Genomic DNA, 18,429 nt, shown 5'->3' with positions numbered 1-18,429 from the left:
TACAGGCAGGGGGGTTCGCTCCCGTGCCTTCAGCATTACGAAAAATGCAAGGCTATATAAACCAGGTAGAACGCTCCGGGAAAAAAGTTGGAAACAATAAATTAGTTGCGGCATTCCCTGATGACGCGAATGTGGGTCAGCGGCCGGCGGCCGGCCGCCGCTAACACTGTATGAGGAGGGATGCGCGGAACTTTTGCTTGTTGGTGATTGCACTAGGCAGTTAAATGGTAATGTTAGGATATGTTTCGAAAGTAAATTGAACGACGCTTAGAACGCCGTCAATGAATTTGCGATACGACGACTATTTGTTTAGTTAGAGCCGGCGAACTTTTACCTTCCGACCGCGCGCGGAGGCGATACGGTGCCACACTGGCGGTTTTTACGATAGCTCAAAATTGTTTTGAGATACAGAGATGAAATTTGACATGTTCTATCTTTTGATCAAGCTGGATCTTATGGTACAAGTCGCATATTTAAGGTAGGTCAGGTTGTTGACCTATGTTGTCGCTCGTGAGCCTCTGCACAGTCCAAAAACAACGCAATTTCTGAACACTCAGTGCCAAGAAATCCTTCACAGAAAGATGACACTTGGCAGAAAGAAGAGTTGTCGGTTTCTTACCGTTCGTATGTGTCGTGTTTTCACAAGAGTTTAGTAAGGTCAGGTCCGTCACGTGTGACGTGACCTCCCCTCATAACTCAATAGGTTTACTATCATAGAAGCGTTTATCAATCGCCGGAAATCTTAGCCAATCCCACTGGACACTGGATCCATACCCACATGGGGCCCTCCTGACTGGCCACTCTCTCTGAAATCCACAATAACATTGGGCTGCGGCCACGGTTATGTATTAATGCTTTTCACTAACAGAAATACAACTTCAACCAGCACAGTGCACGCCGCCACAACAGTCCGACCCACGTCCCTGATATCGACTAGCTCCCGGCCGGATGCACATACGCGGAGCCAATCAGTCCGAATGTGACCTGCAGCTTACAATTGCTGTGTCGCATGGCGCATGGCACAGGACGATTCCTAGCAGCTGTCGGCTGGAGTGAGAAACAGCACGTTGCGACACACCGCGCCGGCGACAGAGCTCAGCAGGGCTGGTTGGAGGCTGGAGCCGGAGGTAAGGGCGGACACAGGCACAGACATTGCAGGACAAATAACAGGATGTCAGTTAGGGATATAATTCAAGACGAATGATTCAAGACGGACTGAAATAATAACATTTTGCTCACTTGGATACCAACTTCAAACTTGACGTTTATGTATAGCACCATGGAAACGATGGGCACACAGGAAAGAAACAAAAGATGAGGGTTTTTTAACTCGAGGAAGTAAAATAGCCCGAAGTGCAGACAAGCACATACTTTTGGTAATAGCTATCAGCTGTCCTACTCCTCTTCTCCCTTCATCAACTACTGGACACATTTGAAGCATCATATATAGCACCAATGTCCATAACCAAAGCTTGCAAGTAGTTTTAACTTCTATGAAGCCAAGGGAAATGTGCCTACATCATGCATGTAAACTCAAAATTACACATGCATGACAAAGGAAGCTTATGTAAAGAGAATAGTTGACAAAAGCATCTCATGGTTAAAATTATTCAAAACTGCACACAGGGCAAACATAAAAAGCAGCAAGTGTACTGAATACTGATCTGTTATGCTAAGAAATAATCCAAAACAAAATACAATCTTTTCATGTTTCAACTGGTTGTTCTTCTATGCCCCTTCATCCATATCTTGATTACAGATGGGCTGTTACTGTAGGCTGATGAAGTGACACTTGATTGCCTTTGTGCGAGTTTCAGTTGCAGCCTCCTTGGTACTGCACTGGAAAGCAGATTGAATTGAATGCCTCTGAAAGATAGGAATACAGGCAGGGTTAGCTGTAGTAGTGTCAATGATAATAGACATGACATTTTTGTCCTTTGACATACATTTGTTGAAGTACAAAAAGGTACAAAATAAATTGGTTTGTTTCAAGACACGCGCACTGCACAAAGCCGCACAGACATTACACAGGCATATGAAATTGGTACACATAAAATTTGATGATTAAAAGGGTCAAAACTTGCAATAATAATTGAAGTAAAAGTTACAATCACAATCATTTGATTTAAAATGACTTGACATAAGTCACAAGACGCAACGCTCCTATTCTTTTATGCTTTCATTATCCTCCACATATCAACCAACTTGATACCAGTCTGTGCAATAGTGTGTACATAACCCCATGTTGCCATTTTATTAGAGCAAGTGGGGTTACAACAACAATGCTAATGTCAAACCCACATCTGCAACCCGTACTGCAGTTTCAATCACCTTACAAGCACACCTTCTTGTTCTGGCAGTTTGAAAGGCAGAATGGTCATTACTACTTTCCCCTCATATTCAACACATATTCCCTTTATACAGATACAGTTTAGACTTGGTTATGGCAAGCATTTTCGAGAAAAGATATGATAAAAGTCCAAGACAAAGGTCGAGAGAAACAACACCAACATAAAACACCGACTATGTAGCACTAATGCTGTCAAATTCATAAAAATATATACATGAGTCGATCAGAAATTCACTGTAGATTTCGAAAATGGTGTCAAATGCCACTCAAACACCCCCATTCGCATGTAGGAAGCAATAAAACACTGACCTTCAATTCCGCGTGCCATTCTCCATAGGCCACTGTGTATTAAATAACGCGTTCACTGATAGCAAAAAAATGAGACCCACATATGACGCATTTGCTACCAGCCAATCAGCGCTCGAGTTACCGAGCGCTGATTGGTGGAGAGGGCCGTCGTCAGCAGCTAATTACACGTTGTTTTCCTTGAACATGTGCGTGAGCGCTGATGCTGCTCACGGGCTGTTGCCATTTTTCGTAATGCTGAAGGCACGATGTAACGGAAGTTGGCACAGATTCAGCACAGATTCAGCACAGCACAGATTCGGTAGGGGGAAAAAAGGCCCCGGTAGAGGGAAACCTTTATGACCCGTTTTCCCCTAGAAATGACGTCACAAAGAGGTAAAAATGGGTATCAATCGAAAGCTCTCGTTTACCCAGACACAGTCCTGCAGGAAAATTTCACTTTTTCCCCATAGGAAAGTTTTTACGGGAAAATCAAAATTTTGGGTCAATGGGGGTCCCCCCCGATTTCGTTCAAAATCGGCACACAGGTGCCCCACCACCAGCCGAGAAACTTTCCCCAAAACGGTCCCCGTTGCATTGACGTTTAAGGCCCGTAAAGCCCCCTAGACTCGTAAAATATCCGTAAAATCGCCTTTGTACGGACAAAAAAGTGGTGCTATGGTAAAAATGGGTATCAATCGAAAGCTCTCGTTTACCCAGACACAGTCCTGCAGGAAAATTCCACTTTTTCCCCATAGGAAAGTTTGTACGGGAAAATCAAAATTTTGGGTCAATGGGGGGTCCCCCCCGATTTCGTTCAAAATCGGCACACAGGTGCCCCACCACCAGCCGAGAAACTTTCCCCAAAACGGTCCCCGTTGCATTGACGTTTAAGGCCCGTAAAGCCCCCTAGACTCGTAAAATATCCGTAAAATCGCCTTTGTACGGACAAAAAAGTGGTGCTATGGTAAAAATGGGTATCATTCGAAAGCTCTCGTTTACCCAGACACAGTCCTGCAGGAAAATTTCACTTTTTCCCCATAGGAAAGTTTGTACGGGAAAATCAAAATTTTGGGTCAATAGGGGGTCCCCCCCGATTTCGTTCAAAATCGGCACACAGGTGCCCCACCACCAGCCGAGAAACTTTCCCCAAAACGGTCCCCGTTGCATTGACGTTTAAGGTCCGTAAAGCCCCCTAGACTCGTAAAATATCCGTAAAATCGCCTTTGTACGGACAAAAAAGTGGTGCTATGGTAAAAATGGGTATCAATCGAAAGCTCTCGTTTACCCAGACACAGTCCTGCAGGAAAATTCCACTTTTTCCCCATAGGAAAGTTTGTACGGGAAAATCAAAATTTTGGGTCAATGGGGGGTCCCCCCCGATTTCGTTCAAAATCGGCACACAGGTGCCCCACCACCAGCCGAGAAACTTTCCCCAAAACGGTCCCCGTTGCATTGACGTTTAAGGCCCGTAAAGCCCCCTAGACTCGTAAAATATCCGTAAAATCGCCTTTGTACGGACAAAAAAGTGGTGCTATGGTAAAAATGGGTATCAATCGAAAGCTCTCGTTTACCCAGACACAGTCCTGCAGAAAAATTCCACTTTTTCCCCATAGGAAAGTTTGTACGGGAAAATCAAAATTTTGGGTCAATGAGGGGTCCCCCCCGATTTCGTTCAAAATCGGCACACAGGTGCCCCACCACCAGCCGAGAAACTTTCCCCAAAACGGTCCCCGTTGCATTGACGTTTAAGGCCCGTAAAGCCCCCTAGACTCGTAAAATATCCGTAAAATCGCCTTTGTACGGACAAAAAAGTGGTGCTATGGTAAAAATGGGTATCAATCGAAAGCTCTCGTTTACCCAGACACAGTCCTGCAGGAAAATTCCACTTTTTCCCCATAGGAAAGTTTTTACGGGAAAATCAAAATTTTGGGTCAATGGGGGTTCCCCCCGATTTCGTTCAAAATCGGCACACAGGTGCCCCACCACCAGCCGAGAAACTTTCCCCAAAACGGTCCCCGTTGCATTGACGTTTAAGGCCCGTAAAGCCCCCTAGACTCGTAAAATATCCGTAAAATCGCCTTTGTACGGACAAAAAAGTGGTGCTATGGTAAAAATGGGTATCAATCGAAAGCTCTCGTTTACCCAGACACAGTCCTGCAGGAAAATTCCACTTTTTCCCCATAGGAAAGTTTGTACGGGAAAATCAAAATTTTGGGTCAATGGGGGGTCCCCCCCGATTTCGTTCAAAATCGGCACACAGTTGCCCCACCACCAGCCGAGAAACTTTCCCCAAAACGGTCCCCGTTGCATTGACGTTTAAGGCCCGTAAAGCCCCCTAGACTCGTAAAATATCCGTAAAATCCTTAAAATAAATCCGTAAAATATCGGCACCTGTGTGCTGATTTTGAACGAAATCGGGGGGACCCCCATTGACCCAACCATTTACCATAGCACCACTTTTTTGTCCGTACAAAGGCGATTTTACGGATATTTTACGAGTCTAGGGGGCTTTACGGGCCTTAAATGTCAATGCAACGAGGACCGTTTTGGGGAAAGTTTCTCGGCTGGTGGTGGGGCACCTGTGTGCCGATTTTGAACGAAATCGGGGGGGAACCCCCATTGACCCAAAATTTTGATTTTCCCGTAAAAACTTTCCTATGGGGAAAAAGTGGAATTTTCCTGCAGGACTGTGTCTGGGTAAACGAGAGCTTTCGATTGATACCCATTTTTACCGTAGCACCACTTTTTTGTCCGTACAAAGGCGATTTTACGGATATTTTACGAGTCTAGGGGGTTTTACGGACCTTAAACGTCAATGCAACGGGGACTGTTTTGGGGAAAGTTTCTCGGCTGGTGGTGGGGCACCTGTGTGCCGATTTTGAACGAAATCGGGGGGGACCCCCCATTGACCCAAAATTTTGATTTTCCCGTACAAACTTTCCTATGGGGAAAAAGTGGAATTTTCCTGCAGGACTGTGTCTGGGTAAACGAGAGCTTTCGATTGATACCCATTTTTACCATAGCACCACTTTTTTGTCCGTACAAAGGCGATTTTACGGATATTTTACGAGTCTAGGGGGCTTTACGGGCCTTAACCCTATTCCTGGCGGGCTCCGCCGGGACAAGAAACTGGCGGGGGGGGGGCCGATTCGGCCCCCCCCTGAGATCTCGAGAACGAAGCAAGATAGCGACAAGCGGTAAACGGCATCGGATACGCACGGCCAAGATCTACAATTTTTACAAAGGTCATTTTCAGGTCAGGTCAAAGATGACGTCACAGGGGTCGAAAAAGTCAAAATGGCGGCACTAGATATGGAGAGAGTTTTTCTCGAATAACTTTCGAATTAGTCAAGATAGGAACAAACTAAGGGCATCATCGTGATCCTCTCGTCAATCCGCATCGAATGATATATATGTTGACCTTGAAAGGTCAAGGTCAAAGGTTGACCTCAGGTCACGTGACCTCGAGGTCATCATGTATATCATTCGATGCGTCTTGACGAGCTGAACACAATGAGACCATCCACGCGTCTGTATCTTGTTCCTGTACGGAGTTATTGGCCAAAAACCTTTGGTGACCTTTGATGACGTCACATGACCTCACAGCTGCCCAACAGCAAAACAGACCTCAAGGTAGTGAAGGTTGATCGTATATGAAGTCATGTATGGTATATGGGGCCATTCCGACCCGTTTTAGTGGTAAAAACAGGGAGTTGATTTTTCCCCCATTGACTTATAATGGGCAGGTCGCGAAATTGACCTGACCTTAGGTCACCGATATCAAAATTCCGAGATATACAAATTGCACATACTGGTACCCTAACTAAAGCCTGAAGAGAAGAAATTGATCGGTCAAAAACTCTAGCTCTGGCGTGATTGCAAACTTTTCTGAGGTAGCGTCACCAAACCGCCTCTGGTGACCTGACCTGAGGTCAGATCAACTCAAAATTTTCAGACATGTTGCGTAGAAGCCTTTTAGGAAAAGTCAGAAAATTTGAGCTTCCTAGCTCAACGCGTTTGGGAGATATAACCAAAAAACCTCAGGGGGGGGCTCCTGAGGCCCCCCCCCCGCCAGGAATAGGGTTAAACGTCAATGCAACGGGGACCGTTTTGGGGAAAGTTTCTCGGCTGGTGGTGGGGCACCTGTGTGCCGATTTTGAACGAAATCGGGGGGGACCCCTCATTGACCCAAAATTTTGATTTTCCCGTACAAACTTTCCTATGGGGAAAAAATGGAATTTTCCTGCAGGACTGTGTCTGGGTAAACGAGAGCTTTCGATTGATACCCATTTTTACCATAGCACCACTTTTTTGTCCGTACAAAGGCGATTTTACGGATATTTTACGAGTCTAGGGGGCTTTACGGGCCTTAAACGTCAATGCAACGGGGACCGTTTTGGGGAAAGTTTCTCGGCTGGTGGTGGGGCACCTGTGTGCCGATTTTGAACGAAATCGGGGGGGACCCCCTATTGACCCAAAATTTTGATTTTCCCGTACAAACTTTCCTATGGGGAAAAAGTGAAATTTTCCTGCAGGACTGTGTCTGGGTAAACGAGAGCTTTCGATTGATACCCATTTTTACCATAGCACCACTTTTTTGTCCGTACAAAGGCGATTTTACGGATATTTTACGAGTCTAGGGGGCTTTACGGGCCTTAAACGTCAATGCAACGGGGACCGTTTTGGGGAAAGTTTCTCGGCTGGTGGTGGGGCACCTGTGTGCCGATTTTGAACGAAATCGGGGGGGACCCCCCATTGACCCAAAATTTTGATTTTCCCGTACAAACTTTCCTATGGGGAAAAAGTGGAATTTTCCTGCAGGACTGTGTCTGGGTAAACGAGAGCTTTCGATTGATACCCATTTTTACCATAGCACCACTTTTTTGTCCGTACAAAGGCGATTTTACGGATATTTTACGAGTCTAGGGGGCTTTACGGGCCTTAAACGTCAATGCAACGGGGACCGTTTTGGGGAAAATTTCTCGGCTGGTGGTGGGGCACCTGTGTGCCGATTTTGAACGAAATCGGGGGGGACCCCCCATTGACCCAAAATTTTGATTTTCCCGTAAAAACTTTCCTATGGGGAAAAAGTGGAATTTTCCTGCAGGACTGTGTCTGGGTAAACGAGAGCTTTCGATTGATACCCATTTTTACCATAGCACCACTTTTTTGTCCGTACAAAGGCGATTTTACGGATATTTTACGAGTCTAGGGGGCTTTACGGGCCTTAAACGTCAATGCAACGGGGACCGTTTTGGGGAAAGTTTCTCGGCTGGTGGTGGGGCACCTGTGTGCCGATTTTGAACGAAATCGGGGGGGACCCCCCATTGACCCAAAATTTTGATTTTCCCGTACAAACTTTCCTATGGGGAAAAAGTGAAATTTTCCTGCAGGACTGTGTCTGGGTAAACGAGAGCTTTCGATTGATACCCATTTTTACCATAGCACCACTTTTTTGTCCGTACAAAGGCGATTTTACGGATATTTTACGAGTCTAGGGGGCTTTACGGGCCTTAAACGTCAATGCAACGGGGACCGTTTTGGGGAAAGTTTCTCGGCTGGTGGTGGGGCACCTGTGTGCCGATTTTGAACGAAATCGGGGGGGACCCCCCATTGACCCAAAATTTTGATTTTCCCGTACAAACTTTCTTATGGGGAAAAAGTGGAATTTTCCTGCAGGACTGTGTCTGGGTAAACGAGAGCTTTCGATTGATACCCATTTTTACCATAGCACCACTTTTTTGTCCGTACAAAGGCGATTTTACGGATATTTTACGAGTCTAGGGGGCTTTACGGGCCTTAAACGTCAATGCAACGGGGACCGTTTTGGGGAAAGTTTCTCGGCTGGTGGTGGGGCACCTGTGTGCCGATTTTGAACGAAATCGGGGGGGACCCCCCATTGACCCAAAATTTTGATTTTCCCGTAAAAACTTTCCTATGGGGAAAAAGTGGAATTTTCCTGCAGGACTGTGTCTGGGTAAACGAGAGCTTTCGATTGATACCCATTTTTACCATAGCACCACTTTTTTGTCCGTACAAAGGCGATTTTACGGATATTTTACGAGTCTAGGGGGCTTTACGGGCCTTAAACGTCAATGCAACGGGGACCGTTTTGGGGAAAGTTTCTCGGCTGGTGGTGGGGCACCTGTGTGCCGATTTTGAACGAAATCGGGGGGGACCCCCCATTGACCCAAAATTTTGATTTTCCCGTACAAACTTTCCTATGGGGAAAAAGTGGAATTTTCCTGCAGGACTGTGTCTGGGTAAACGAGAGCTTTCGATTGATACCCATTTTTACCTCTTTGTGACGTCATTTCTAGGGGAAAACGGGTCATAAAGGTTTCCCTCTACCGGGGCCTTTTTTCCCCCTACCGAATCTGTGCTGTGCTGAATCTGTGCTGAATCTGTGCCAACTTCCGTTACATCGTGCCTTCAGCATTACGAAAAATGGCAACAGCCCGTGAGCAGCATCAGCGCTCACGCACATGTTCAAGGAAAACGACATGTAATGGACTGCTAACGACGGCCCTCTGCACCAATCAACGCTCGGCATCTCGAGCGCTGATTGGCTGGTAGCAAACGCGTCATATGTGGGTCTCATTTTTTGCGATCAGTGAACGCGTTATTTAATACACAGTGGCCTATGGAGAATGGCACGAGGAACTGAAGGTCAGTGTTTTATTGCTTCGTATTTGCGAATGGGGGTATTTGAGTGGCATTTGACACCATTTTCGAAATCTACAGTGAATTTCTGATCGACTCATGTATATATTTTTATGAATTTGACAGTATTAGTGCTACATAGTCGGTGTTTTATGTTGGTGTTGTTTCTCTCGACCTTTGTCTTGGACTCTTATCCTATCTTTTCTCGAAAATGCTTGCCATAAACAGGTCTTAACTGTATCTGTATAAAGGGAATATGTGTTGAATATGAGGAGAAGGTAGTAATGACCATTCTGCCTATCAAACTGCCAGAAGGTGTGCTTGTAAGGTGATTGAAACTGCAGTACGGGTTGCAGATGTGGGTTTGACATTAGCATTGTTGTTGTAACCCCACTTGCTCTAATAAAATGGCAACATGGGGTTATGTACCCACTATTGCACAGCCTGGTATCAAGCTGGTTGATATGTGGAGGATAATGAAAGCATAAAAACTTTTCTTTAGTGAATAGGAGGAGCGTTGCGTCTTGTGACTTATGTCAAGTCATTTTAAATGAAATGATTGTGATTGTAACTTTTACTTCAATTACTATTGCTAGTTTTGACCTTTTTAATCATCAAGTTTAATGTGTACCAATTTCATATGCCTGTGTAATGTCTGTGCGGCTTTGTGCAGTGAGCGTGTCTTGAAACAAACCAATTTATTTTGTACCTTTTTTTTACCTCAACAAATGTATGTCAAAGGACAAAAATGTCATGTCTATTATCATTGACACTACTACAGCTAACTTTGCCTATATTCCTATCTTTCAGAGGCATTCATCTGCTTTCCAGTGCAGTAACTAGGAGGCTGCAACTGAAACTCGCACAAAGGCAACCAAGTGTCACTTCATCAGCCTACAGTAACAGCCCATCTGTAATCAAGATATGGGTGAAGTGGCATAGAAGAACAACCAGTAAACATGAAAAGATGTATTTTGTTTTGAACTATTTCTTAGCATAACAGAACAGCACAGTGCACACTTGACACTTACTGCTTTTTATGTTTGCCCTGTGTGCAGTTTTTAATTATTTTAACTATGAAATGCTTTTGCTAACTACTCTCTTTACATAAGCTTCCTTTGTCATGCCTGTGTAATTTTGAGTTTACATGCATGATGTTTACAGTTTACATGCATTGTTTACATGCATGTTAGCATGTATTTCCCTTGGCTTCATAAAACTACTTCCAAGCATTTGTTATGGACATTGGTGCTACCTATATATGATGCTTCAGATGTGTCCAGTAGTTGATGAAGGGAGAAGAGTAGTAGGACAGCTGATAGGCTGATAGCTATTACCAAAAATATGTGCTTGTCTGCACTTCGGGCTGTTCCATCATATGCAACCTCTATTTACTTCCTTGCGTTAGAAACACCCCATCTTTTGTTTCTTTCCTGTGCGCCCATTGTTTCCGTGGTGCTATAAACGTCAAGTTTGAAGTTGGTATCCAAGTGAGCAAAATTTGCATTATTTCAGGCCGTCTTGAATCATTCGTCTTGAATTATATCCCTAACTGACATCCTGTTATTTGTCCTGCAATGTCTGTGCCTGTGTCCGCCCTTACCTCCGGCTCCAGCCTCCAACCAGGCCTGCTGAGCGCTGTCGCCGGCGCGGTGTGTCGCAACGTGCTGTTTCTCCACTCCACCCGACAGCTGCTAGGAATCGTCCTGTGCCATGCGCCATGCGACACAGCAATTGTAAGCTGCAGGTCACATTCAGACTGATTGGCTCCGCGTATGTGCATCCGGCCGGGTGCTAGTCGATATCAGGGACGTGGGTCGGAGTCCGGACTGTTGTGGCGGCGTGCACTGTGCTGGTTGAAATTGTTGTATTTCTGTTAGTGAAAAGCATTAATACATAACCGTGGCCGCAGCCCAATGTTATTGTGGATTTCAGAGGGAGTGGCCAGTCAGGAGGGCCCCATGTGGGTATAGATCCAGTGTCCAGTGGGATTGGCTAAGATTTCCGGCGATTGATAAACGCTTCTATGATAGTAAACCTATTGAGTTATGAGGGGAGGTCACGTGAGGAACCTGACCTTACTAAACTCTTGTGAAAACACGACACATACGAACGGTAAGAAACTGACAGCTCTTCTTTCTGCCAAGTGTCATCTTTCTGTGAAGGATTTCTTGGCACTGAGTGTCTAGAAATTGCGTTGCTTTTGGACTGTGTAGACGCTCACGAGCGACAACATAGGTCAACAACCTGACGTACCTTAAATATGCGACTTGTACCAGAAGATCCAGCTTGATCAAAAGATTGTACATGTCAAATTTGAGCTCTTTAGCTCAAAATAATTTTGAGTTATCGTAAAAACCGTCAGTGTGGCACCGTATCGCCTCCCCGCGCGGTCGGAAGGTAAAAGTTCGCCGGCTCTAACTAAACAAATAGTCGTCGTATCGCAAATTCATTGACGGCGTTCGAAGCGTCGTTCAATTTACTTTCGAAACATATCCTAACATTAACATTTATCTGCCTAGCGCAGTCTCCAACAAGCAAAAGTTCCGTGCATTCATCCTCATACAGTGTTAGCGGCCGCCGGCCGCCGGCCGCTGACCCACATTCGCGTCATCAGGGAATGCCGCAACTAATTTATTGTTTCCAACTTTTTTCCCGGAGCGTTCTACCTGGTTTATATAGCCTTGGGTACAGGTAGGTAAAAATTTGACTGCTGTAATCGCCAGCACTGGCATTCAGTTGCAGCCTAACCAGATTAGGCAGAGTGTCACTGAATTATTCTTAGGTGTTGTTTGTGATAATTTAAAGGCAACAACCAAACATTCATCCCAAAATAATTACATGACTAATTACTAAAACACCCTACCTATACGCCCTTGCAGCAGATAGTGTGCATAGTGTGTGTGAGCGCTGCCTTGGTTGGTAGCGCTCCGGCTCCGGTTGTTTACATCTCGTGGGACAGATGTGGCGCATTGCTGCCATATTTTATTCGTGGCAGAGTTTTTCGGAAGCTAAAAAACTTTTCGTCTAATGAAAGCGTTTATTTGCTGTATTATTCTTATGTACAGTGAAATAGTTGTCAGAAAGAATAAATGAATCTGATTTTGCTTTCAAAAATCCTTATCAAGTGTGTTTCACTCCAGAATTAAGATACATTTGCAAAGTAGGGCAGAGAAAAGATTGCATCTGGAGAGAAAAGCTCCCATTCCTTCAACTATCACAAAAACTTGCCGCCACCAAATTGTAAGTCTGCCAGACCTACGTTTTAGAGGACATCAACAAGCGCATTCTTCATGAACAGCATTATTCTCACAATTTCTTATAATAACTTTCTATTTTAAATCATAATATTTTACCATTTTTCACTTGTAGCTGAGTTTCAGCTAAAAACAAGGTGTTACTTCTAGCTGTAAACGAACCACGGATGGTCGAAGTCAGAGCCCAGAGGCAGAGTCCGTACTCCGCGTTCGTTCTCTAGTTAGCAGATTAGTGGACATCCGAGTCCGAATGCTGATTCCGATTCTAGCCGAAATGCAAAATGTAACAATTTATTCCATTATCTCTTCCCCACCCATGTGGCGGATCCGGGGGACGGGGCATTTGGAGAAAATGACATGACCCCCCCCCCCCCTGTTGCCCCAAAATAGACGCAATTTCACTTTTTTTCCGAAAATAAAAGAAAACTAAATATCTTTATTCTTTTATCAGGAAAAATTGGTTTAACTGCACAACAGTGCGTAAGGCGTAAGAAATCGAAATCCGATTATTTATGTAATGTCAGCGCTGCCTAGGACCCAGGGGCAGCCGTCATGGGACGGGGCCGGCCGCTACCCCGGGCCGGCTATGTCACATGCTTTCGCCTCGGACCGCTTAAAACGTAGCGCTCGCCGTCTATCGGCCATCGGGTCCCTCCGTTCCGTCCCTTCCAAGTTCCATCCTCAGGATACTGAAATCCTTCTCCTCCACGCCGCAACCCCCACTCCGGGCTGGGCAGGCACCTTTATCTCATGCAGGCTGCTCCCTGAAGCGGCACTGCTGCTCCCGTGAGGGAGCGCACCCCGTAGCCGGGTGCAGAGAGCGCTTGGAGGGCTGGTCGGCCTGTCCATTCGGACGGGCTCAGCTCCGGCGACTCTTTAGGGTGTCTGCCCAGACCAACCAATGTCTCCCCCTAATTCCTATCATCCTTCCGGCTCTGATATGGTCTTGTCAGACCGAAAGGGCCTAACCCAACAAAACAAAAGAAACAAGTCTTTCGGGGCTCTTCGAGGCTGGCAGCGTCCGAGGTAGGTGACTGCTCCTGTTATTTGGCTGGGGGGTTGCATCCCCCCACAGTGGGTATTCTTGTCCAAATTTTAGTTGCGCGTCTATTCTTTAACTGTCGCAACTCGCAGTCTGTTTTTATGTTTTGGCCCTATGTTATTCGGAATAATAGCGTTTTCTAAATCTTGCACTACTGCGGAGAGCCGGGAATATAATATGGCGATATTTGACGGAAACGCTAAATCTCGCGTGGTTCACCGTTTATAACCGGAATTAGTTGATAAAGAGCCTGAGAACTGACACAGCCCGATGGGACCGCAACCCACCACATGGTTCAAAGTGCGCAGCATCCCACTGGAACCAGAACCGATCGATTGTAGTGCACTGCACTGGGTGGCAGACGGTGCGGCACACACTGTTATTATAGTTGTAGGCGTGTCCTAGACATGAGCCTCGTTTAGCAACGACATAGTATGATAGGAACCAACCTTTCGTGTTATCCCATTTAGACACTTTTTGGGGGTATGCCCGTCCCGCACCGTCCAAGACTGCCTTTATGGATCCGTCAGTGCTTCTACCGAAGCACAAAATAAAAATATGTGATTCCAGTGGCTAGAGTCCTGGTTTGTTCATGTCGTCATGAGAGGTGTTACGAATAACTGCATAAAACAGGATTTTATAAGCGGTTAGCTTACATGCTAGGTGCATTCTTACTCCACTCACTGACCACAAACTGTCGCGCGCGACTTCTCCCACCAACTATTCGACCGCGAGCCAGCCCCGTCCGAGACGCGCGAGGAGAGGCCTGCAGTGAATAATATATACTGCAGTGCATATCCCCACTTAAAAATTCCGTCACGGAGGACGTCTTGTTTATGGAGTAGGTACTGCGGTACCTTGGAGCGTATAGCTACCAACGATAGTTTACTACTACTGAAACACTGAGATTAGACGTTTAACTTTAATTTGTAAATAAGTCTATCAGCGAAACGAATACGCTTAAATGCCGAGAAAACACGCCAGGGTCAATAAAGCCCAACATTTTGAGCATTACCATATACTCGTAAGTATCAGAGCGGCTTGACAAGTCAACGTAATTGGCAGTCTGATCCTGAACGAAGTAAAACTAAACACATACCCCTGAGCCAGTCCACTGTACGAGTGTCATATCACCTACAGACGACCGGCATCACACATCCAGCCGAGCCGTTCCGATGGAGACGGGCCAATGGAGTCGGTCGTCCGATAGAGCTGGCCGTTCCTATGGGCGATGGAGACGGCCGCTCCGATGGAGCCGGCCGTTCCGATGGAGCCGGCCGTTCCGATGAGGCGCCGGGCGGCGTGTGCGCCGTCAGTTAGCGCACCGCTCACGGTCGGCTCTCCCGCCGAGGTGCGGACGCTTATGATCAGACAGTGTGTCGGCAGCCCGCCGGAAGGACGCTCGGACTCCACTCGCCGACTGGGACCAGGTGAGTTAGTCGGGGTCGCTGAGGTGACGTTATGGTGGCGAAAGTGATGATATTAGACGTAATTAATTAAGTGGGACTGTAAATTTCCCTTCTAGTTGGTTTTAATGTGTTTGGGGATTTTGATCTAGGTAATAGGATTAAATTTGCGATATACTTTTAAGACATTTAATTCATAATCAATGCATCTCAGATACCAAGCTGACCTGCGCCAGGGCAATGCAGTGCAGCTCGTGACAAATCAAGGCGAGGGGGAGCGTGGATGCCCCTTTCTCACTCATCTTCGGCCAAGCAGTGAAACGCTCCACATATAGGCGGCATTGAAATAGGCGTAAAATCATGAAAATATTTAAATTTGTTTTAGGTCAGGTCAAAAGTGAGATCAAGAGACCTCATCAAAGGCCAACAACTCAAAGATTGAATGTTTAGAACATACCTAAGAGAGGTTCATGAAATAATGCCGGGGTATAGGCAGTTGTGTAGCTGGGCAATGCGGCAGGCGAGAAACCGTCTCCCCGCCTTTGTCCTCACGCCGGGAAGAGTCAGATCAGTGTCCCAGTGGGCTGGGCGGGAACGCAGGAAAGAGCTGGGTGGGTTTCCATAGGAAACAGTCTTCAGTACTCTGCAGCGAGTTTTGTGGCAGAAGTTGACTTCGTGCAACTGACGGGCGGCAGGCCAGCCGTGAGTTCTTCCCGCACATCCGATATGTCGTCGAATTTTCGTTGGCCGAATATAGCACTGCAGCGCAAAGTTTATAGCTGTTCGCCGACGTTGTATATTTTTGTCCGACTCGTTTCCGACGCCTGCTATATGTAGACAGTAGCAAACGTGCGAGAGGACCAAGGCGCTAGGTTGGCAGGAGTTCACTAGGGATGTGGTGACGCACGCGGGACAGGTCGGCGAGGATACCGTTGCATTTTTAGACGAGAGCCGATGCGTAAGGGTCTCAGGTGAGGTGTTTGTCGAAAATGACGCCGAAGGCTCACTGTTAAACCGTCACGGATCGTGTCCTCATGGGTCCGAATCGAGATGAGACCCAAGCCACCGAAGTTAAGACGAGAGCCGAATACGATGAAGAAGCTGGTTTGTTAACAAACATCAAATGAATCCGGAAATTGTCCCATGTGACAGTGTGGAGAAGGAAATTATGGCCTCCCACTTCCCGATGGAGGCCCCAATTCCCTATCTTGTCTAGACTCTCTTTTTCTATGGCATTTGCCGCGACATGACCAAGAAAGTCTGTCTTGGTTTGTGAATCAATTTTGATACGAGACAAGACATCTGCTTTGACATTTAACTTTGCTGGGACATAAGTGACATCAAAATCGTACTCTGTTAATTTCAAAACCACCTGGTTAGACGACCACCAGGGTTGGTCGACTTGAAAATACCTTTCAATGGTAAATGATCGGTCATGATATGAGTAAAATGACCTAAGAGATAGCAACAGCGAGGTCGAGGCGAGGAGGGGAGTCCTTTTCCCCAGAAAGTAAAATTTTGGTATCATCACGTATTGTAGCACGTGCGCCCCAGGTGCGAAAAATGGGAGGTCAATGGCAGAAATCTGGAACAGGAGCAGGCCCACGAGGATCCTCGGAACACGCCGATAGGATTGGGTAAGGATCGGAGAGGACTCGGTTTGCTCGCGCGACAGCTGTTCAGACTGTATATGTGTCGTCACCGAGGTAAGAGGAGAACCAGGCCGGATCGTTAGAATATGTTTGAAGTTTGTACACTTGTGGAACGTTGAATGGTCGATGACATCAAAGCATTTGGAAAGATCAAGGAGACAGAGAAAGATGGGTGCCTGACGGTCGGTGGCAGAGACGATGTGATCGGATACGGTGGCGAGAGCGGTTTCTGTGGAGAGACGAGAGCGAAAACCGTGCTGAAATGAGGAAAATTGATGGTTGCCAGGCACGCAGATGTCAAGCTGCTGCTATGCCACTGTAAACTGTTCCAACAAGTTTGGCGAAGGCAGGTACTTCAATAGAGAAAGGGCAATAATTTAAACGATCGGTAAGATTACCTAGGATGGAATGGACGATGAAGTGCTTCCAAAAACGCAGGAAATAAACAGGTTGTTTATTTGTTTATTATCACCAAGACACCCACAGGCACAAAGAGCCCACTTACGGATGCAGTCACATAGCTAAAAAGGTTGTGAGACAGGTGTAGACGAAGTAGAGAAAGATAAGGCCTATGACATCAAAATTGGGGCTAGAGCATCGCACAGATAAACATTCGATGGATCTTTTAATGTCATTTTGCTGGTGTGTTCTCAAACTTAGGCTATGGCCAACGGCCTCCAGAGGGCAAAGATTGTAAAAAAATAACTTTGATATAACATTCATTTTACCGGTGTCGTGATTCTGGTGTTCAGACGCGTCGAGCGAACGCTGCCTAGACATTAAGAAGTCAACAACAAATTTTAACCCGAGGTAAAGGTCATGATTTGAATAATGTCATTAAAGAATGCGAGTGATTTCCTCCCGTTTAAACTATTTTGGAGAGGTCCAATAAATTTACCTGGCCATAGGCCTATTGATATAAAAAAACTTAGAAGTAGGTAGGTGTACAACTAGTCTAGCTATATTGTTGGTAATGCTTTTTTTCTTCTATAAACCATGAAGGTTCTATAAACTAGATTAGAACAGCGCATTTATCAAAGCACCCCTAACCAGTGTCGTCCCCCTGGTCCCCAGTTTACCGTCCCACGGAGGCCGGGCCGCGGCAGCCATGCCCTGGGGCCGTCTGGCGGGTCACGTGAGGAGGGTAGCCCGCGGCGGTCGGGAGGCAGACGAGCCGCCGCATCTGGGGAGCGTCCAAAGGACAACTGCCAATGGCATGTGGGCACAGCCCATACAGCTTCCCGTGAGTAAACGCCGCGTGAGTGGGCATACAGAAACCGGAGACGGCGAACGGTCCTGCGGGCCATGTATCAACAATTGCTGATGTGAAAATGTGGAACGACGATTAAATTACCGTATTTGTGAATACTTTTATGCATTGTAGCAGCTATTTGACGCATCAATGAACATAAATCATGACAAAAATGTAAAGAAAAATGTCTCCCTTAAAACTATTAATGAAAAGGTTTGATTCTTATTGGTCGCTGCATCTTCCTTCTGCATATCGTAAAAAAATGGCGTCCACGGTCCAAAAGTCAAGCTATAGCTTGACTTTTGGACGTGATCGTTCATTAACGTTCATGATTGTAGGTGTGTCCTCGCAATGGAACACGACTTGAGTGTCTGTTTCGCTGCTGTAACACCTGCCCGGACCAGCAGCTGGAGTCGGGTCCGGGGCCGGTCCCGGTGCCTATGCTCAGCCCTTCGGTGGCCACCGTGGTCAGGAAATGGCGCACCCGGGTCCGCCTGAGCGCCCCCAAGAGCGCCGCCG

At 46.3% G+C, this 18,429-nt stretch overlaps 1 long non-coding RNA gene across 1 annotated transcript; it reads left to right on the top strand.

The window, feature by feature from the left end:
• Positions 1-14,854: 14,854 nt before the first annotated feature.
• Positions 14,855-18,429, top strand: LOC122385875. The gene is made up of 3 exons (XR_006257293.1): positions 14,855-15,030; positions 17,733-17,901; positions 18,318-18,429. It is a non-coding gene; the product is annotated as an uncharacterized LOC122385875 (long non-coding RNA).

Source organism: Amphibalanus amphitrite, unplaced genomic scaffold (assembly GCF_019059575.1).
Source record: "Amphibalanus amphitrite isolate SeventyFive unplaced genomic scaffold, NRLGWU_Aamphi_draft 000234F_arrow, whole genome shotgun sequence".
NCBI classification, from domain to species: Eukaryota; Metazoa; Arthropoda; class Thecostraca; order Balanomorpha; family Balanidae; genus Amphibalanus; species Amphibalanus amphitrite.
Note: the sequence above shows the minus strand (reverse complement) of the source record. Positions and strands in the feature narration are given on the sequence as shown.